This window comes from Lampris incognitus, chromosome 2 (assembly GCF_029633865.1).
Source record: "Lampris incognitus isolate fLamInc1 chromosome 2, fLamInc1.hap2, whole genome shotgun sequence".
NCBI classification, from domain to species: domain Eukaryota; kingdom Metazoa; phylum Chordata; class Actinopteri; order Lampriformes; family Lampridae; genus Lampris; species Lampris incognitus.
In genome coordinates, this window is record NC_079212.1 from 104,351,973 (window position 1) to 104,375,000 (window position 23,028).

The 23,028-nt window shown below is 44.0% G+C and overlaps 1 protein-coding gene across 2 annotated transcripts in view; it reads right to left on the minus strand.

The window, feature by feature from the left end:
* The window catches only part of si:dkey-49n23.1 (semaphorin-3D), a 141,496-nt gene that overhangs the window by 117,509 nt on the left and 959 nt on the right, over nt 1–23,028 (minus strand). The window lies entirely within an intron of this gene.

Below are 23,028 nucleotides of genomic sequence, written 5' to 3' on the forward strand. Positions count from 1 at the left end.
TTTCAACATTTACAAAAACTGGTTAACTATTGCAGCCTGCTTACAATTGCTTACTTACTGCTTACTTACCCCCTTTAGGAGGGTCACAATATTTCTCCCTGGCCTATTAATGCATCTGTCTAAGGTGCTGCTCATATGACACTGTCATTGTTTTCCTACTTAACCGTTTCTGTGCACAAAAAGTATTGCATCAAAGCCAAATCCAACTGAATAGTGTATAAACTTAAAACAAGTAGATATAAAAAATTAATAAAAATATATAGCCTAAAATGTAAAAATTACTGACATTACTCAACATTACTCCAAAAACATTAAAATGTATTTAAACTATTCAAGTATAACAGTTTTAGTATGCCACCAAATATTGACATTACATCAAACCATGAAAACCTATTCAAACAATTGAAGTATAATAGTTTTAGTATGCCACTAAATACTGACATTACATCACACCATGAAAACTTATTCAAACTACTAAAGTATAATGGTTTTAGTATGCCACTAAATATTGACATTACTAAATATTACCTCAAAACATGTCATGAGGAGCCTGACACCTGGGAGGAATAGTGGTGTTGACAGCGGGTCAGAGGGACAGCAGCGGTTGCTAGCTTATTTGTAGATACACTTAGATCAAGGTAAGACTGCTTAAACTTGACAAGTACACTTAGATCAAGGTAAGACTGCTTAAACTTGACAAGTTATATTAAAGCGAAATATCCCTTTAACTTTGCGTCAAATATGCTAGCTAGTGTGGATATGGACAGGACAAAATAAAATGAATAGCATCTCCCATAAAAGTCTGGTTGAATGCTTGAAGAATGCCATTTTGTGGCATACTAAAACCATTATACTTGAATAGTTTGAATACGTTTTCATGGTTTGATGTAATGTTTAGTAATGTCAGTATTTAGTGGCATACTAAAAAGATTGTACTTTAATAGTTTGAACATGTCATGATAAGGATCTGAAACCTATAAACAGAATAAATAAGAGCCTCTAGGTGGCCGGTAAACTCATGAGAATGGATAGGAACAGTCAATCGCCCCTACATATATAAAAGATCATCTGCCACACATGGCGTCGGGACATGAACAAAGGAATTTCTCAGAAGTGTTTACTCTTTGCATATCTATGGGAATATATATTCCTTTAACTTTGTGGCAAAGCTGCTAGCAATAGTGTGAATATTCCCAAACCAAACACATCATACATCTATATATGTGGTGCGATTATAGAAAAGCAAAAATGAAAAAGCTGCAGGTAGCATATAATGATGCATTTAGATACTTGCTCAAGCTTCCAAGATGGACAAGTGCAAGTCATATGTTTGTGACTCATAATGGTCCCACTTTTCTTGCTGTGTTGAGGAATTTTTTGTACAAATTTACGTGTTGATTAATTGATTCTAAGAATGTAATTATAGTGCTGTTAACTGAGCCTACACAAAGTTACACCAGGTACTCCGCTTGTTTCTGGAAACATTGGACGAAATGTCTGTGTATAGCTTTTAATCATTGTGGACTTGTGAACTGCTGTTTTTAGTTATATTTTTGTGTTCTTGTCTTGCGTTGTATTTCTTTGTTGTTGTCTTTAACATGGAACTACCTTTGTGTCTGAAAAAAAGTAAGATTTGATAAACGAAGACTGCTTAGTTAGATCATTCTGAAGAAACATTAAGAAATTAAACATTTTCATTCAAAATTGACGGACTTTAAGGCCAATTCATCCCTTTCTAGATACTGTATCACACGTATGGGAAGCGGAATTACACTGGTAGCCATCTTGTTGCCTAGAAACAAGGTGAATAGCAACTTACAATGCGTGGCATCTGCAAAAAACATAATGCATGGGAAGTGTATGGGAAGCTCCAGTCCATCATAAATCTAGCATAATATTAATGTAACTTGTCTTCTCAATAAAATGCATAATCGATTCGAAGCCCGCTTAAACTTAACGTTCGCTTCCTAGCTACGTTAAGCTTAAGCTATGTTAGCGTTAGCAAACTAGCTTTATAGCTAACGTTTGACCCGTTTGACCAGCCAATGAGTTCGCTAAAAAGACACATTCACGTACCTTTCTTTGTGGGTTTTGTAGTGACGGATGAAATTGGATGCTGTGGCGGTGGTGTCACTGATTTTTGCAGATTGTGCATCCCGCCATCCACAACATAACCCTTGTATCCATCCACCCATCCATTAACCAAGCCGCTTATCCTCACTGGAGTCATTGGGCGGCAGGCGGGGAGACACCCTGGGCGGGGAGACACCCTGGGCGGGCCGCCAGGCCATCAGAGGGCCAAACTGTATTATTTTTGGACTAGGTCCCTCCATGATTGCATGATTGCTGCCTCTGCCTTGGCCCCTGCTTGTCTGCCGCGTCCTATTAGGTTGCCAGGTTTGTGCGCATTGCTCTCGAAATCACCCAATCATGTTTTAAAAACAAAACGTAAGTTCTCAATATCTAAAAAATTTCAAATATATTATATATTATATATATATATATATATATATATATATATATATATATATATATATATATATATTTAAAAAAAAGGCAAGTCCAGGGCGTCCGGGTAGCGGGTGGGAAGTCGGATGTGGGTATGTGTCCTGATCGCTGCACTAGCGCCTCCTCTGGTCGGTCGGGGCGCCTGTTCGGGGGGCGGGGAGGGGGACTGGGGGAATAGCGTGATCCTCCCACGCGCTACGTCCCCCAGGCGAAACTCCTCACTGTCAGTTGAAAAGGAGCCGCTGGCGACTCCACATGTATCGGAGGAGGCATGTGGTAGTCTGCAGCCCTCCCTGTCCCGGATCAGCAGAGGGGGTGGAGCAGCGACCGGGACAGCTCGGAAGAGTGGGGTAACTGGCCAAGTACAATTGGGCAGAAAAGGGGGGAATAAATAAAGAAATAAATCAAGTCCTTCCGAGTAATCTGTCTCAAGTCCAAGTCAGGTCTGAAGTCATGAATACCAAGTCAAAATCAAATCGAGTCTTTATCAGTGTTAGTCAAGAAGTCTCAAGTCCACAAATTTGCGACTCGACTCTGACTCCCCGCCTCTGCAATATAGCACAGTGAGGACTTTATTTGCTTCAATCCACTACATTACTGATCAGTACTGATTACACATAAACAAAACCATCGGGGAAATTTCCCTTTGACGACTTAACCTGGATCTTATCAGACGGAGAATGCTGCAGTTGTCCCTCATTACACCTACACAGATTTATGGTTGAATATGTGATTTAGGCTTAGGAAACTTTAAAGTCCTCCGAGGCTCCGAGAGGCAATTTGAGGGACAGCACAGAACACAGAGGGGTGTGTGTGTGCGTGCGCGCGCGCGCTGAACGTGAATGTGTTTTTAACTACAAACGCGCGCGCGCACACACACGCACACGCACACACACACACACACACACACAGCATAGTGGGGCTAAGACCAAGACAGCTGGCTGTGTTTTTATGTGTCTCTATACGCACGCAGCAGTGTCTGTGTGTGTTTTCAAGCGTATGTGTTTGCGTGTCAACGCGAAGACACAAAACACATCCTGTCCTTTAAAGTGTAAACTGGGAGTCACTTTAAAACACTATCTGAACGGGCACACATCTCCCTTTCCCACAGTTACCTAGTTTGCCACCTCCTCCTCCAGTCAAAAGACACAATAAGACGTGATGTTTATCGTCTGGCACTTGAAAGGCACATAAGTTGTAAAGAGTCGCGTCATTTTCATCACAGGTGGGGACATATAAAAAGAAAACAAGGAGCTTTCAGGGATGTCATTAAAAGAGGGTTCACAGGATCCTTGTTGCTGGGTCCCAAACACTGAGGTCCGGATCTCACTTTATTTCACTCCTATGTTTTCCTCCCTGTACTCAAACAGTAAATGTGCGTTTGTGAGCCGGTTAATGCGTTCGTGTGTGTGTGTGTGTGTGTGTGTGTGTGTGTGTGTGTGTGTGTGTGTGTGTGTGTGTGTGTGTGTGTGTGTGTTTGAGTGTGAGTATGGGTGTGTGTGTGTGTGTGTGTGTGTGTGTATGTGTGTGTGTGTGTGTGTGTGTGTGTGTGTGTGTGTGTGTGTGTGTGTGTGTGTGCATTAGGGCTGGGCTATATGTACAAAATTAAATATCACAATATATTTGATGCAATACCTCGATATTGATATTATGATGATATCGTGGGGATGACTATTGGTGCTTTCAGAAGATAGTTACATACAAGAGAATTTTGATAAACAGTCATTACTAAAGTGGATATGATGACCAAAGGGGTAGATGCAAATAGTAGAACAGCTACAACAATCTAACAAGTTCAGAAGAGTTCATGCCTTTACTATAATGCAGCCTTTTAAACCAGGAAAAGACACTTATACCGTATCACAATATTACCATGTCCAAAATCCCAGATGATATCTAGTCTTATATCATGATATCAATTTAATATTGATATATCACCCGGCTCTAGTGTGTGTGTGTGTGTGTGTGTGTGTGTGTGTGTGTGTGTGTGTGTGTGTGTGCGTGAGAGAGTACACAAGGAGCATAAGAAGCATTCCAAGAGTATGAGATTCACACACACACAACCTTCATTACAGTATCATTATGGATATTAACTAGATTAGCTTGGAAAGCTAAGCGGGTCGTGAACTCAGAGCGACTTGTTGCAGACAGATTCACCAGATACAAGACCTGGGCAGCTTGTTATCAGGTCTCCCACAATAGAAACACTGATGGGGGAATTAACATTCTGACTGGGTTTCAGATCAAAGAAAACAAGTTGAGCAAGGGCAGTGTGGTTCTGAACCCCGGGCCGACATCCTTCTTTTCTGCTTTGTGTGTGTGGGGGGTGGGGGGTGGGGTGGGGGGGGCAGAATATCCAAGTTACTGGAAGTCGACAGGTGAGGATATGGATAACCGTGTGAGTGTTAAGGAAGCAGCCAATAGGCTAATATAAAGGTCTTACAAAACAGGTTCCTAACAATAAAGGGAATAGTTTACGGTGAGATATAGCACATTATAGGTTTGAAAACACAAACCAGCCATGCACTTATAAAATACCCACACTAAGAGAGCCACAATTATCTGACCCAACATCTGCTATCACTCGAGCTATTGTTTCCTGGGGAAAACTAATATTATGTATGACCTGCTTATTGCAAAAATGTAAAGAATTGCAGATATTTAGAATGCTGATTGTCGAAGATCGGTTACATTGTCGAACACTGTTAGTGTACGCGTTATCATGCCTCTGTTTGTGTATGGACAAAAACAGATGGCCCGTATATGGTTTTGTGGTTGTGTGTGTGTGTGCGTGTGAGAGAGTGTGTATGTGCATGCTTTTGTTTGTGTGTGTGTATGTGTATGTGTGAGTGTGTGTGTGCTTGTGTGTGTGAGAGTGTGTGTGCATGTGCGTGAGAGAGCGTGTGTACATGCATGCTTTTGTTTGTGTGTGTGTGTGTGTGTGTGTGTGTGTGTGTGTGTGTGTGTGCAAGTGCGTGAGAGAGCGTGTGTACATGCATGCTTTTGTTTGTGTGTGTGTGTGTTTGATTTGAACAGATTGTCTTATTTTCCAGTCAATTCAAATTGTCATTTAAAAGCATTATTTAACGGGTAGTACAAGAGCATCCACCTTTTATTATTTCTTTCAGGACAGGATATGGTTGATTTGAAATAAGCTGTCCCAGTGTGTTTGGCTTTCCTAATATTCCTGTCTGTTTCTTCCCAAGTGATGGCTTCCTATCAACACAGGAATGGGATTAAACAAGGATAGGGCAAGCAGGAACACATACACACACACATACACACACACTGTGTTTATACACATGCACCCACATTTCCGCCACAGTTCCTGGTGCAGTTCAGTGATTGTCCTCCCGTCTAAGACAAACAGAAGGACAATGTGATGACAGACAAAACGTGACAAAGACCGTTTGTGCAGAAATGTTCGTCCAGTGTCCATATGCAGAAACGTGGACACCGAAGGAACAGCTTCAGTTACAATCCATTAACGCATAGCATAAATTAAGAAATGTGATTTATGATTGTGTCGGTCAAACCACTTCACCTCTCCACATGTGCCTGAAGAAACAAACCATAGTCTGAGATGGCCTTCAAACACACACTGAACACCTACCAGTTAGACTTAAACAGACACTTTGGTTTAAAGAGCAAGCCCCTACAAGAAAAAAGATAGACTAAATACAGGTTAGTTTAATAGTGTGACCCTAAATAACTGAATCAAGTTTTAATCAGTTAACATTGCTACATAGCTAATGTGGCTCTCAAACCTGAAGGCATCAAACTTCTGCACACTTATAATGAATTAATAAAGATCTGAGTGCAGGCTTTGATACCATCTCACATAACATCCTCCTAGAGAGATTATCTTCCGCTGGAATAACTGGCACCCCCCTTGACTGATTTAGATCATATCTCTCTGGCCGCACTCAGTTTGTCCAACTTAAAACATTTGAGATCACAGTCCTTTCCTGTTATTACCGGTGTTCCCGAAGGCTCTGTATTAGGACCCCTCCTATTTATTATTTACCTATTACCTCTTGGCCACATTTTCAGGAAATTTGGCATTCAATTTCACTGCTACGCAGATGACACCCAGCTTTATCTATCCACCAAGCCTACCTCCACTCTTCCATCCACTTCTCTTTCTGACTGCTTACTAGAAACTAAATCCTGGTTTTCATACCACTTCCTCAAACTTAACAGTGATAAAACAAAGGTCCTCCTAGTTGGTACTAAATCTACTTTGGCTAAACCTGATAGTTTTCCTCTGGCTATTGAGAATTCTATATTTCCTCCATTGCCTCAGGTTAAGAGTTGTGGTGTCATCTTGGACAGAACATTATCTTTTGAAGCTCACATCAACAATGTTACTCAGTCTGCATACTTCCACCTGCACAATATTAATTGTTTTTGCTCGTCACTTACACCCAACAGCACTGCCATACTCATTCACAACCTGGTTACGTATTGACTACTGCAATTTTATTCTCTTTGGTCTTCCCCTCAAGTGTCTTCATAAACTTCAATTGATCCCGAATTCAGCTGCCCGCATCATTACCAGAACTCCTTCCATAGATCATATCGCTCCTGTTCTTCAGCAGCTGTACTGGCTCCCTGTTAAATACCATATTGACTTTGAGATCCTGATTCTCACCTTTAAGGCCCTTAATAACCTAGTTCCTTCGTATCTTTCTGAACTCCTTCATATCCACATGCCCTCCCGCACTCTCAGATCCTCTTCTGCTCTCCAACTCACTACACCGTTGGCCCACTTGACTGCCATCGGGTCTAGAGCCCTGAGTCATTCCGCCCCCCGCCTATGGAACTCTCTCCCACAAGACATTCACAACATTGACACTCTTTCAACCTTCAAATCCCATCTCAAAATGTACCTTTTCAAACTGGCATATTGAGTCTGATCCACGCTTCAGTTTTGTGCAGAGGATGATTTTATACTGATCTGTTGTATTAACTCTTTATTGTCTACCCTGCTTTGTTTTGATTTTATGCTGTCTGATACAGCGCTGCTTGTTTTTTTAACTGTGTTCTGTGAGGTGTCCTTGAGTGCTCTGAAAGGCACCCACAAATAAAATGTATTATTATTATTATTACTACACTGTGAGTGTGCACTTTAGTCATTTAAAACTTAAAAACAGTCATTATAGGTTTAAGACACATCCTTTTTCATCTCAGACTAGAGAATGAACCACTTAAGTTCCTGAGGAGCCTTTATTAAAAAGCCTTAGGCTCCTCCCCGGCATTAAGTAAAGCATTTCCAGATAACAGTGTTCAGCAAGGACTGGCCCCGAGGCTGTGTGTGTGCGTGTGTGTGTGTGTGTGTGTGTGTGTGTGTGTACATATGTAATTGTACTTCTATCTTTGTGAGGCCTATTTGAGTTTTTAACCAACAGAGTGAGGATATTTTTGCAAAGTTAGGACATTTTGACCAGTCCTCTCTTCTTTAAGGGTCTGTTTTAGGGTTAGGGCTTGGAATTAGGGTTAGGGTCAGGGCCAGGGTTAGAATTAGGATTAGGGGTGTATTTCTAATGGTTAATGCTAGGGTATGAACATAGTCAATGAGGGGTCCTCACAATAATAGAAGTGCAAACCTATGTGTGTGTGTGTGTGTGCGCGCACGCGCGGGCATGCGTGGTACGGGGACTAGGATTAACCACAGAGCATTAGAATATATGGCCTGTTATCTGTGGTTTATCAGGTGACACTGATGTGTGTTTTCAAGGGAACTTAAAAGGAACTAAGGAATGTTATTGTCAATCTCACCACTTTAATATCATCACCTTGTATGCACACACACACACACACACACACACACACACACACACACACACACACACACACACACACACACACACACACACACACACACACACACACACACACACACACACACACACACACACACACACACACACATGCATTTGGTCCTGAACCCAGGCTAACAATTCCCACACTGCTTGATCGTGCTGATAGAAACCAAACCCACACAACAGAGACACACACGCAACAGCTAAACTGTTCCTCTTTAAGCTTTTGTGCATGGATTTGATGTTAGCAATTACCTCAAAGGACACATAATGTTAAACAGATAGTCTGTGTGAGAAATGGGGAAGCAGCGGTGAAAATGCAGCGTTTTGTGAGGATGCGTTGTATCAAAATTACAGTACTTTGACTATAGAAATAATAGAAATTACTGGGCTGAGGATACTATACTAGCCTGTTGTAATGCCTAAAGCACTGCCTTCCAACATTATCAACATATCATCAAATGACAGAGCTTTATCCGGAACAATGGCATCACATTCCTTTACATCTGACGTCATCGTCATCACTGTTAACCACAACTTAAAATGGCTCAGCTGGTTGGGGATTTTAGTGTCTTGCTCAATCATAAGTGGACAGGAAAAATGGCCGCTGTGGAAAAGGAAACTGAGACCTCTTGGTAATGTCACCTACCTGGCAATGCTATCACATAACAGACACAGTTGTCCTGTTAATGGGTTATAGACACCTGTAGCAGGCTGGAATGAATGAATTGCTCTGAGAAAGGTGTCAGCTTAATGCTCCAAGCATGATTAGCTTGTATTGGCCTGGTCGGAGTGTGGATCTGTTGTATTGGCTGTATTTACTTTGATTTTTTGTCTGTCAGTCCAACAGCCAGAGAGTTGTATCAGAGATCAGATGTGGAGCACAAATTTAGATGTTCACACACACACACACACACCAAAGCAGCACCCTCGGAGCTTTGTTTAATTGACTCTGTCCAGAAGAAACAATGGCCTCTAAAATAAAGTCCTTTATGTCAACTACATTGTTCTGTAGTAGGTCAAATAAACGTCTCCCCCCCGCAATAATAATAACATAACTTCTAATTTTTATCTCTTCTATTACTGCGTTGGATTGTGTCAGGTCAGTGTGTGTGTGTGTGTGTGTGTGTGTGTGTGTGTCTGTGAATGTTCTCATTCATCCAGGTCATGGTTATCCAAAGGAGTTGAATCAAGTGCAAATGGACTTGGTATATATCTGTGAAGACGTTTCGCCTCTCATCCAAGAGGCTTCCTCAGTTCGTGCCTTTCTGATTAGACCAAGCTAGTCTGACTGGCTGGTGATGAGACTCAGAATTTATCCTCTAGGAGTCGTTGTCAGAGCTATTGATATGCGTGGCTCTTTGTGATCTGATGTTTACCAACGCCCGTCGCTAACAGAGCCATAGATATGAGTGGCTCTTTTGTGTACCGATGTTTGGCCGCGCCCGTCGTTATCAGTGTGTGTGTGTGTGTGTGTGTGTGTGTGTGTGTGTGTGTGTGTTTCTATATTGGTCCATGCATGTCTGTGTAAGACTGGGTGGATCTCGCCTGACCAGTACTGCTATAGTCCTGAGGACATAAGAGGAGGCAGCAGGAAGTAGATGGTGGACAGTGATGGCATAACTTATTATGAGGAATAAGGGACCTGTATATCTACAATATTAAGGATTGTTTGGGTTTCATCAAGCAAAAAAGTCAGGGTTGGATGTGTGTCTGTGTGTACTTTATATGGCAATAGCACTTGAAACAGTGTGTTTATTCATAAATGTGTTTGTGTGTGTTTGTGTATACACGGTATGTACCAGGGCAAACACTCACACATTACTTTTTTTTTTGTTCAAGAAAATCAGCTTGTTATACTGTACTTTAAATGATCACTCTAAACGCCAGTGTACTGCTTTAAACTGAAGCACTGAGGGAGGGACAGATCCTCAGCAGGTTCTGCACCATGCATCTTATCTGTTTGGGATATCTGTGGGCCCTCTTTTGGCCCTGAGTGTGTGTGTGTGTGTGTGTGTGTGTGTGTGTGTGTGTGTGTGTGTGTGTGTGTGTGTGTGTGTGTGTGTGTGTGTGTGTGTGTGTGTGTGTGTGTGTGTTCCTGTTCTTCTAACTAGGACCAGTTTGAGTATTTAACCATCACATTCTTTTGCAAAGTGAGGACATTTTGGCAGGTTCTGACTCATTTAAGGTATGTGTGAGTATGTGTGTGTGTATCTCCTTCCTGTCTACGTCAGGATTTGAGGAGGTTGTTTGGCACCAGCTCCCAGGTCTGTTGGGACAGTTACAGAGTGGAAGGAAGCGTTTGGCTTGGCAGGAACACTTAATTGTTCCTTCAGGGCTGATAAGACATTATAAATTAGTGGGCCAAACAAACAAAGCAACACAATAAGGCCTGATAGTGGCTGGTTTAAAATTGAGACCAATCAGAGAAAAGACTGCTTGCGTGCCACCGTATACAGTGTGTGGACCCAAAAAAAGATGTTCTACTGAAAGATTGCGTGTGCATGCACACGAAACAAACATAGCAGATGCTATGTACCTTTCCCTCTTTCTCCAGAGGAAGACCCAGACAATGAGACCGCTGGTGTATATTATAGAGTGCATTGTCTGAACTACACATCACTTGGCTCAACCCTCCCACCAGCGTTCCCAACGGGAGCTGCACGAAAGCCCGCAGCAGAGGACCACAGTTGTATGTGGTGGCTCACCGCTGCAAACAAACTGAAATGGTGGTTACACTGGGCAGCTCGCGGCGGCCAAGAGCGGACGGCCATGGTTGTACTGGTGTAGTTCCCGGGTTCTCCGGTGAAATGTGTGGACCCATGTGAAGACTAAGGCAAGGAGTAGCTGAAAGACAGCATCTGTGTTAATCTAACTTTCTCCCAACGTCACAAATGTCAAGTAAAACTGTAAGCAGAGAAGAAATGTGCACTAGCTCCTTCCCTTCAGTTTGCTACAGTCAGTAAGATTGAAGGAGGAAAACAGACAGGGGGAGGAGAAAGCCGTTATAACTTGAGCTGAAACCTATGGGAACCTAAAGAAAAACACAAACTGAAAGACGATAAAAGAATAATGGAAATAATATCTCTACAAGAATGATTAACCACACGTTACTTATCAGTCTGTTTGATTTGGCTGCACTGCTGGCATTTTAAAACACTGATAGGTTGTATAAGAACTCTACAAAACTGCCACGATACTGATAGATTCAACATCAGCCATCATCGGACTGGGACAAAATGTATTTGAAAATAATCCCTGATGTTTTTAACTTCTTGGAGTACCAGAGCCAACAGTGATGAGGGTTTGATGTTCCACTGTCCTCCTTAACTTTCTGGTTCTGTGTGACAAACTGCACCCACCTGGAACTCCATTCATTCATCCATCCAATATCCAAGCCACTTATCCTTAGTCAGGGTCACAGGGATGCTGGAGCCTAGCCCAGCAGTCATTGGGTGGCAAGTGGGGAGACACCCTGGACAGGCCGCCAGGCCATCACAGGGGCCATACACACACACACACACACACACACACACACACACACACACACACACACACACACACCAAGGGACAATTTAGTATGGCCGATTCACCTGACCTACATGTCTTTGGACTGTGGGAGGAAACCGGAGCACCCGCAAGAAACCCACGCAGACACGGGGAGAACATGCAAACTCCATACAGAGGACGACCCAAGATTACCCCTAAAATTGGACTACCCCGGGGCTCAAACCCAGGACCTCCTTGCTGTGAGGCGACCGCGCTAACCACTGCGCCACCGAGCCTCACCTTGCACTCCAAGTAGGTCAAAACAACTGCTTTGACTCATCATCATCGTCATCCCTTCTCCTGGATCGCCACCTTGTCGTGGTAGAGAAGCTTGCGTGTACTAATGATCACAAGAACTATGCCATCCAGAGCTAGGCTCGTGGTAGGTCAGAGCCACTGATACAGGTATACAGGTACAGATACTGGCTATGGCCCAGCATGGCTGTCAACCACCCAAGCCTGTGTTCTGAACATTATTAAGAGAGTTTTTCCTGACTAAACTGTACAGCTACCTTACAAATATGATGATGCACAGCAACTTCATGTACACGGGTTAACGGTTGGTTTAGCATGAGGCAGAACTACTTTGACTGCGTTCTCTGGCTGTTGTTGAATTTGTGACATGGTGGCTGCTATTTTTCAATCACAAAATGGTTTTATATTCATTTATCTTGGACACCTAAAAAGGTATTCTGCAAAATGCTATTTATTGATAGGGGTGAGGTGGGGGGGTGATTAACTGAAGTCTTTTAAAGTTACAATTATCCAAGCTATTGAATTTTGTCCATGATTTCGTCCATTTTGATGGTTCTCATCTCTCCAGTAAGTCCTGGGTCAAACTCAGGGTTTTCTTCAAGTTGATTGGCTGTGCCCATTATCTTTTCAAAAGGAGTGAAATAGGCTGTTTGGGAGGTTATTACCATAATTTATTATTCACAAGCTGCTGCTCTGATTGGCTGGGAGTATTGCTTGCCCCACCCCCTCCCTTAACAAACACAATGGTTGCTGAAATAGAGGCTACCTTGCTCTTCTGGGTTGATTGTTCCCGGTGATGACATGACTCCAAGGGTCGGTTCTGAACAGTTTGTTCAAACAGTACTAGTTGGTCACATAAAAAGCTTGCAAAAAAAGAGTATTGTGAACACATGAAAACAGTACTCCTCACTAACAGCAAAATCCACGTCAAACCTCAACAATTTTTCCATAATAGCTATCATTTCCTCAAAATGGTGGACATCTCACCTGGGAACAAACTTTTCCAGTGGGCATTCTTATTTGGGGTCCAGCCAGAAGTGCACCAAGGGCCCATTTTGGGCCCCAGCCCAAAGTTAAGGAAATGTATCCTTTAACCTGACCCAGCTGCTCTGAGCTCCCTGTGAGTAGGCTGATTCATAACGGAAGCACTGAGCCTGCAGCTCCAGAGCTGACATGACCTCAGGAACAGAGGACTGATGTCACTCTGTCTGGGTGGTCTGCTCCCTGTCTCTGTCTCTGTCTCTGTCTCTGTCTCTCTCGCTTTCATTTCACTCTGTGTGTCTCCACCCTGTATCACTCGCTCTTTCTCTGTTTCTCTCGCTGTCTATTTATCTTTTCCTCTTCTTTAAACACTTCACTCTTCTTTTGCCCCATTTCTCTCATTCCCACCCTCTTGTCTTTTGCTGTATGAATCTGTCACCCAGTTTTTTTCCTCCCTTTATTTTTCACTGTGGCTCCCTCTTTTGCACTTTGCCAGATCCCCGTCTCTCTCTCCTTCCCTTCCTCTCCACTTCTTTCTCAATCACACTGTGCCGGGCTGCTTCCTCTTCTGTTCTCTATTTCTCTCCTCTCCCTTGACCTTACTCACTCTCTCTCTCCATCTCCCTCTCCATCTCTCTCTCTCATTTTAATCTCAGTCACTGCAATGCCATCTCTCCCTTATTCCCCCACTCTTTTTTTTGTATTCTGCTTTTTTTCTTTTTTCTTTATTTGCCTGCTTGCTTTTCCTCTCTCTCTCTTATGGTCTCTGTCTTTCTCTCAAACGTGTGCGTGTGCGCGCACGCACGCACGCACGCACGCACGCACGCACGCACGCACGCACGCACGCATGCACGCACGCACGCACGCACGCACGCACACACACACACACACACACACACACACACACACACACACAGGAAGCAGCAGAGGAGGAAGGAACAACAAAAACAACACTAACACACACACAGAGCATCATAATGACTGAGGCATTCACCACAATAGACATTTTACAGATGCGACTGCACACAGCCTAGAGGACAAATGGCAATGCAAGGTCACTGCATCCGCTGCCAATTCTCTCATAGGCAAGACTCAACAAGACACACAACCACACTTAATGCCTGTGAACTTGTTTTACTTTCAGCTAATGAATCAAAATGCACTCACACACATTCAAAGATGGACACACTCAACATGACAGAAATACTCACACAAACACTCACACACTCACACACACACACACACACACACACACACACACACACACACACACACACACACACACAGTAAAAACTTCCCTGCCATTGGTTTTTAACCACATTTTATACATTATCACACAAACAGAGAGAGACAGAGACAGAGAGGGAGACAGGCAGAGACAGCAACAGAGACAGACAGAGAGGGAGACAGAGACAGAGACAGACAGAGAGGGCGACAGAGAGGGAGAGAGAAACAGACAGAGAGGGAGACAGACAGAGATAGAGAGAGAGACAGAGACAGAGACAGAGCGAGAGACAGAGACAGAGCGAGAGACAGAGAGGGAGACAGAGACAGAGCAAGAGACAGAGAGTGACAGAGAGGGAGACAGAGACAGAAAGGGAGACAGAGACAGACACACAGAGACAGAGACAGAGGCAATTGAAGATGAGACAGATACTCTCTTTTACAAACAGAATGAAAAGTTCATTCATGATGTCAAGCACATAAACTGATATAAATGTTGTTCTATCAGCCCACTTCTGTTACTGGCAATACCACCACTCCCAGAGGCCTGGGCTGGGCCCCACTATAGTCTGTGTCTATGTGTATGTGTGTGTATGTGGTTAATAAAAAGTAAGGGGAATTTCGAACTCTGTTTATGTGTGTATGTGAGATATCCAGCTTTGTAAACACAGCAGATACCCAGAGGTCCCATAGTTGAATACCTGTGGGTTGGAAGAGGAGGAGTATTGTTTTACTATGCAAGATTCTGTGCTCTTTGTGTGTGTGTGTGGGTGTGTGTGTGTGTGGTGTTGAGCTGTCTTTGATAGGAGTACAGGGTTTTTATTGTGTTAATCTTCAGATCAAACAGGAACAGTGGACAACAGCATGATGAAACTCTGGGAAACTGCTCCTTAGCATCACCTGCTCTCATTCATTCAGCAACCACAAGGTCCTACCGAGACTGAAGGACTTCTCAGTGCTGGTTGGCGGAAGCAAAGACATTGGAGAAATGAACTTGTGACAAAAACAACAAAACAAAAAAAAAAGAAAAAAGAAACAAGAAAAAAACAAAATGGCAAGAGGAACAATCTACAGTCTCTCAATAGCTGCTGTCAATGGGCCTTTTAGCAAGGCATTCAACTCCTACACTGCTGTGGTCAATGACTGTGGTTGTGCTGGGCACCTGCCAGGCATGACTTCTTCCAGCAGCAGGCATGTGAAGCAGGGCATTACTGAAAACGATTATATACCCTATGCTCACAAACACTCTAGCTAAGAAGAGGTTTCATGCAGATATTGCAACGGCTTATATCCTGCAAACAAAATAAAATCAAATAAAATAAAACAAAGCATACCTACAGTTTGGTCTTTAAACTGTAAATGTGTAAATGTCAACTGGCACTACATTTCGCAAGTCTTATAACCGATGACGATGACGATGATGAAGAGAGGAGAGGCGAGGAGACAAGATACGCCGAAGTCTTAATCCAAGAGGAAAACCCAGATGTCATACCACCGAGTGCAAATCGGACTCGCACAAGGTTGTAAAATACATCAAGCTTGACATCACAACTAGATGTCTTGCAAAGCTACCAATTTAAATGCGTCTGGACCTCTGTCGTTGCGCAATTCATTCTCAAACGTCAGTCAAATCTGGTCAGCATGAGGTATAACACTGATCCTTTATGGGGGGGAATAATTATATCTGAAATGAGGGGCTTTTTAAATTATAGATCAGCGCCAGTGGGCTAAATGTCCAGAGCGTCGTAACATGACAAGACTAATGTGTTTTTATGGGCCTGGGTCCCAAGGTATGTAAGAAATGGAGCGGGAAGTGAGATAACCTGCTTTCATTCATTTTAGAAATATATGGAATGGGGGGGGGGGCGTTTTTCCGAGAAAGATAACTACGGACATTAGTTTGATGAATGTGCCGCTGGACTAGGGTGTAACACGGGAGTTTCTAAGCTCTTTTATTTTGTTTTGTTTTTTCAACCTGAAGCCTAAGTGACAGATTTAGTTGGATAATATTTGTACGAAAGAAATCTTAAAAAGTAGAATTACAATCAAGACATGAGAAAGGAGCTAAAATATTTGATAAACGAGGTCTAAGCCGCATGGCCATGGGACCCAGACTCATGAGTTATTTTTCGTCATTTGGTCATCAGACTACCTTTATATCTTTATATATGTGCCGCTCCAAAAGCTCCAAAGCTAATGACTGTTGTGAAATATTAATAACAAGTCGAATGATGCAAATTAAAATCAACTCGTTCTGTGTGCTTTTCTCATTAGTATTGTTGATTATACTGTAATACTGGCGCTCTTGAGCCTTTTTTCCTCGGCCTGGAACCAACACAAAAACCAACTAATCACATAATTTGGGAACCAACTTCGAACCCATGACCCATTTGGATCTGGGCGTGTAGTTTAAGAGACAGAGCTGAGCATGTTGCCCCACCACACTATGTGAAGTCGCTGCCTTAACAGACAATCCTGTGTGAAGTCACCCTCACAAGATGAACGACCACACCGACAAATATCGATGGAGAAGAGCTACTGCATGAAAATGAGAGGAGCTCAGTGTCTGTGAACATTAAATGGCCTGCAGACATGTCAAAAGAGCTACGTCTGTCCGAGAGCAGCGCTCCTAGTTTCTAGCAAACCTGTCGGTGCTTCGGTATCTTGCTCGGGGGCACTTCGGTAAGGGTGGAAGTTAGACGGTATAGATTTTAGACCAGGGTGATCTTGGCAGTACTCAGTTCCACCCTCACTAGACAGAGACAAATTATTTCATGACCATGCATCCAGGTAGCATAGCGGTCTATTCCGTTGCCTACCAACACAGGGATCGCCGGTTCGAATCCCCATGTCACCTCCGGCTTGGTCGGGCGTCCCTACAGACACAATTGGCTGCGTCTGCAGGTAGAAACCCAGATGTGAGTATGTGTCCTGGTCGCTGAACTAGCACCTCCTCTGGTCAATCGGGGCGGCTGTTCGGAGGGGAGGGGTAACTGCGGGGAATAGTGTGATCCTCCCACACGCTACGTCCCTCTGGCGAAACTCCTCACTGTCAGGTGAAAGGAAGTGGCTGGCGACTCCACATGTATCGGAGGAGGCATGTGGTAGTCTGCAACCCTCCCCAGATTGGCAGGGGGGGGTGGAGCAGCGACTGGGATGGCTCAGAAGAGTGGAGTAATGGGCCAGGTGCAATTGGGGGGAAATAGAGGGGAAAAATATATATATATATATATTTATGACCCTAAATCCAAAGCGGTATTGTATTCAAAAGGCAAAATCAAGTCCAAATCTGAGATATATTCTGCTTCTTCGCAAACTTAAGATACACGTGATAATTTCTGTCAGCAATGGAGGTGTAAGATCCCCCTTTTTCCACCACTAAAATCAGCCCAGAACAATGCCAGAGGCTGTAATCCTCTGAATGAAATATGTCAGGAGCCGACAGATTTCAAGAAAAACAAACCTAAACAGAGTTTGATTTATTAGGTACTATCTGCTGGTACAGTTGTCTGCGGGGGGTGGGGGGGGGTAAAACAAATGAGATTTTGTCATGGAGAGACATCAGGAGGGGCTCTGCAGACAGTGCGGTACAGTAATGGCATTTATCATGCAGGCTACTCAGCACTACAAAATGGAGAGAAAAAAACCCATTTAATAAATCCTTGATAAATCTTTCAAGGTTTCCATTGAACCCTTGATAACACAGAGAGAAAACATATGATTCAAGTTGAATATAAACAAATGTCTCCTCTTTTTATGTCTCTTTTTCCTGTCACTGACATAAAGCTTTGGTCCTTTTTATTCTCACTCCCACCCTTTTCTCTCTGTCTATCACAGACGATACAGCAATGGTCCAATCTCTCTATAACAGATGTGATCTATAATAGATCTCATCTGTTATGGATCACATCGATTATAGATGTGAACAAATGTTAACAGGAGAGTGAACTGCATACTGTAACCATCTCCATAAAAGAGAGCTTTACAGAGTCTGTGCCACTGTTGCCTTTGAAATTTGGATTCCTGTGGTCACTGAACTGCAGGTCTTATTTCACCTCCATCAGTCTTAATCATCCACTGGGCTTTCGTGAATGCGATTGAATGTTTATTCATACCAGGGGTTAAAGGTGAAATGAAAGCCTCACACAGGTTTGGATTGTGTTACTTTAGGACCGCAGGTGTGTAAGAAAGAGTGCCCAGGGCGCTCTCTCTCTCTCTCCCTCGCTCTCTCCGTCTCTCTTCCTCGCTCTCTCTCACATCTTCTGTTCTGCAGTCAGAATCACACACACACATACACACACACACATCTGTCTTGTGTATATTGTTTTGTTGAATATATTTTGCACACAGTGTGTGTGTGTGTGTGTGTGTGTGTGTCCTATATTTTGTCTGAGCCTGTGTTTGTGTATGTGTCCATGCACATTTCTTTTTACTACTTTATTAATCCCAGTAGGGCAATTCTCCCTCTGCATTTAACCCATCCTAGCTGTGTAGTTAGGAGCAGTGGGCAGCCGCCGTGAAGCACCCGGGGACCAACTCCAGTTCTTCTTTCCATTGCCTTGGCCAGCATTATTAACCCTAACATGCATGTCTTTTTGATGGTTGGTGAAACTGGAGCACCCGGAGAAAACCCACACAGACACGGGAGAACATGCAAACTCCACACAGAGGATGACCTGGACCCAATTTCCCCTCAGGGATGAATAAAGTATTCTGATTCTGATTCGGATGACCCCCACAGTCGGACAACCCCGGCGTTCAAACCCAGCACCTTCTTGCTGTGAGGTGACAGCTTTAACCACTGCGCCACCATGCCGCCTATACATGCCGCATATGTAATTTGCATACGCTTCTCAGAATTGCACATTTCATGTAGGTGTGCATGAATAGGAAATTCCTTCACTGCAGAAGAAACAAATTTGGCTCAAACTAGACACCTCTTGGTACACACAGACTTGCTGTTTTCCACTTCAAAGATACAAAGCTAGATCAGACGTTGGGGTGGGAGCATTTGGGGCCTCAGGGAGTGATGGAAAAGGGTTTTTAGCTGTTCGGCTGCCAGCTTTAAAGCACAGATTGAAGGGTCAGATGGACACGGGATTGGCGTCAGACAGCAAACAACATGGAAAACAGATCATTACTTTACGGGCTGTGTGAGGTACAGATGTTCACAAAAGAGCGTTTAAGGTGCGGAGAATGAGAAGCACATTTCAAACATAAAAGAGTTTATAAAAGATATAAAATAGAAAGTGCAAAAAAAAAAGACAGAGGATTAAAACAAGGGGTCATGGTATCCAGTAATGATAGGGTTAGGGTTTACTATTGCTCGAAACCGGGCATTAAAGTAAAGAGACCAACCTTTAACTGAAAGATCTCATGTTGGGTCAGCCAATGTGTCTTGCAACAGTCATGTGCCCTACTGAAGTGCCCTTGACCACAAAGCAAAACCTTCTATCTTCTTATTCATTGTAAGTCACTCTGGATAACAGCAACTACAAGTAGATTCAACTCAAATATGGGATCAATATGGAGTCTTGTCATCAAAAAAAGTTTTGTTTTGTTTTTTTGCTCTTGCCCGCCTTTAGGACATGACACCGGAGACGTGTGGTTGCAGCATAGCGTCCATCTAAAATCCTTCTCTCTCTATCCTGCAGGCACTCCACTTTAGTACAAGTGGTGCATGGCGCTCTAAACAACGTAGATGCGTAATTTGGCAAACAGCATTCAGAATCAAACTCTGCGCATTAACCTGAACAGGTGTTTCCCCCATTGACATGGGTGAGGAGGCAAGCAGCAATGAAAACAGTAGGAAGCAATAGGAAACGTTCGTTTTCGAATTTGTTCCATTAAATTTAGCAAATGATGATGCTCCAATTTGCCAACACCCTTCCACGGTGAAGACAAGACCCTTTGCCCTTCTACGATGCGTCACGATGTTGAACTGCGCTTGGCTCCAGCTGAGTTTATTGTCTCTGAAACCTCCCGGGCAGACCTCCTCTAGAGGCTGGCAAGGCGCCAACGTGAAACCACTAGGAGAGGGGGGGAAGCATTGCAGTGGTTTGGTATTGTTTCCCAGCCAACTTTGATAATCTCTAGTCTTTGGCCAGCATCCAGCTGATAAGGGTTTGAACTTGAGTCACTGTGGCTATTAGTCATGATGAGAGATATGCCAGTTGCCCTCAGTCAACACTTTAAGACATACCGTTGACGAGGCTGTGCCAGCTCCTAATCTCAGTGATCTCTGCCCGTCCCTATCTGCTGATGGTGAAAATCAGAACTTTTGTCCCCGTTCTACTCATACAACTACCATCTAGTCATGTCTTCGCTGCTATTTCACCATCATCTATTTTATACAAAGAAATGCCTGGGTTGGCGTCTGGGTGGTGTGGCGGTCTATCCCATTGCCTACCAATACAGGGATCGCTGGTTTGAATCCCCGTGTTACCTCTGGCTTGGTAGGGCATCCCTACGGACACAATTGGCCGTGTCTGCGGGTGGAAAAGCCGCATGCGGGTATGTGTCCTGGTCACTGCACTAGCGCCTCCTCTGGTCGGTTGGAGCGCCTGTTCAGGGGGAGTGGGAACTGGGGGGGAATAGCGTGATCCTCCCACGTGCTACGTCCCCCTGGCGAAACTCCTCACTGTCAGGTGAGAAGAAGCGGCTGGTGACTCCACATGTATCGGAGGAGACATGTGGTAGTCTGCAGCCCTCCCCGGATTGGCAGAAGGGGTGGAGCAGAGACCGGGATGGCTCGGACGAGTAGGGTTATTGGCCAGATACAATTGGGGAGAAAAAGGGGGGAAAATCCCCCTTCCCCCCAAAAAAAAGAAATGCCGTTGTTCTCTGCCAGGGTCTATTCCAGTCTATTCCACTGCCGGCTATTCATATTATGGTCTCCTCCGTTTTGCCAAATTCTTTTCTACTCTCAAAACCTTCATGCTATTCCCTCACCGTTTATTTTTACTTCATTCAATTCTGCACCCAAAGTCTGCATGAACTTTCACGGGTCACTGTATTGTTTCAGCCATTTTCTCAGTCATGCCCAGTTTATTACAAGCATTGACATCCATCACCCTGCTCATCCTCCCATCGCTTCACTCAACAGCCAGCTGGATGAGCCCGGGGCAGCACTCCACTGGAGTACCCTGACTGAGTGGGAGTCAAGTAGCCACCTGTTGGCCGCTGCTCAGCTCTGTGGTTGGTACAGATCTGTTCGGGGTCAACAGACAGGCCAGTGAGCGACTGCCTTCACTCCTCACCCTCCTCTCTGATGCTGGAGATCTCCAGAGAAAGGTGTTAATCTAGACAGGTGATCTTTCCTAAAAACACACACACACACACACACACACACACACACACACACACACACACACACACGTGCCCACGCAAACATTTGAATATGTGCAGACAGACATACACGCATACATACTACATCCCCGAGGTGCTTGTGTGCAAGCGTCACTCCTTTATCATTACTGACATTTGGAAGTAGACACAATTCAGCCAGGAAAACAACAACCCCTTGAGTAGACTTCATTCTGTTTTGAACAGTCTCTTTCTGTCTCGTCTTTAATTGCCTCTGTCTCTATCTCTGTCTCTCTCTCTCTGTCTGTCTCACACACACACACACACACACACACACACACACACACACACACACACACACACACACACACACACACACACACACACACACACACACACACACACTACATGCCTTGTATGTACATAGGGTACACACACTTGGATATGTACAGATGTACTGACAAACACACATTCATACATCCCCAAGGTGCTTGCGTACAAGCGTCATTCCTTTATCATTACTGACATTTGGAAGTAGACACAATGCGACCAGAAAACAACAACCCCTTCTCTCTCTCTCTCTCTCTCTCTCTCTCTCTCTCTCTCTCTCTCTCTCTCTCTCTCTCTCTCTCTCTTACACACACACACACACACACACACACACACACACACACAGGGCAGGAAGTAGCGGTCCACCATACAGATTGTACAGAGAGGGGGCAAGGAGTTCATAACAGGAAAGGCAGGGACAATCAGAGGAGGTTACTCACCCAGACACCCCCAAAGACACAATCTATAGTCAACTCTCCTCTGCTCTGCTCTGCTCTGCTCTGCTCTGCTCTGCTCTGCTCTGCTCTGCACTGTCCACCTCTGCTCTGACCACCAATGTATGATGAATAGCTCGCCTAGTCGGCGCCAATTACTCCGTGTGTCATTATTCTTCTCTGTTCTAGTCTTTTTTTGTCCCATTTACTTCTTTCTGCTGTTTGGTTGATGTGGTCAGCCCCCTCTGTTATATTCCATTATTATTTTCTACTCCACTCTACTTCGCTGTGTTCAGTACAGATCTGCTTTGCCTCCTATCTCATATTCTGCTCTGTTCCATCCAACTCTGTTCCCATCTGTTCTGCTTTCTGCCATCACGCTCTGCTCTGTCCTATACTGGTCTGTCCTATACTGCTCTGTCCTATACTGCTTTGGCCAAAACTGGTCTGTCCTATATTGCTCTGTCCTATACTGCTCTGTCCTATACTGGTCTGGCCTATACTGCTCTGTCCTATACTGGTCTGTCCTATACTGGTCTGGCCTATACTGGTCTGTCCTATACTGCTCTGTCCTATACTGCTCTGGCCTATACTGGTCTGTCCTATACTGCTCTGGC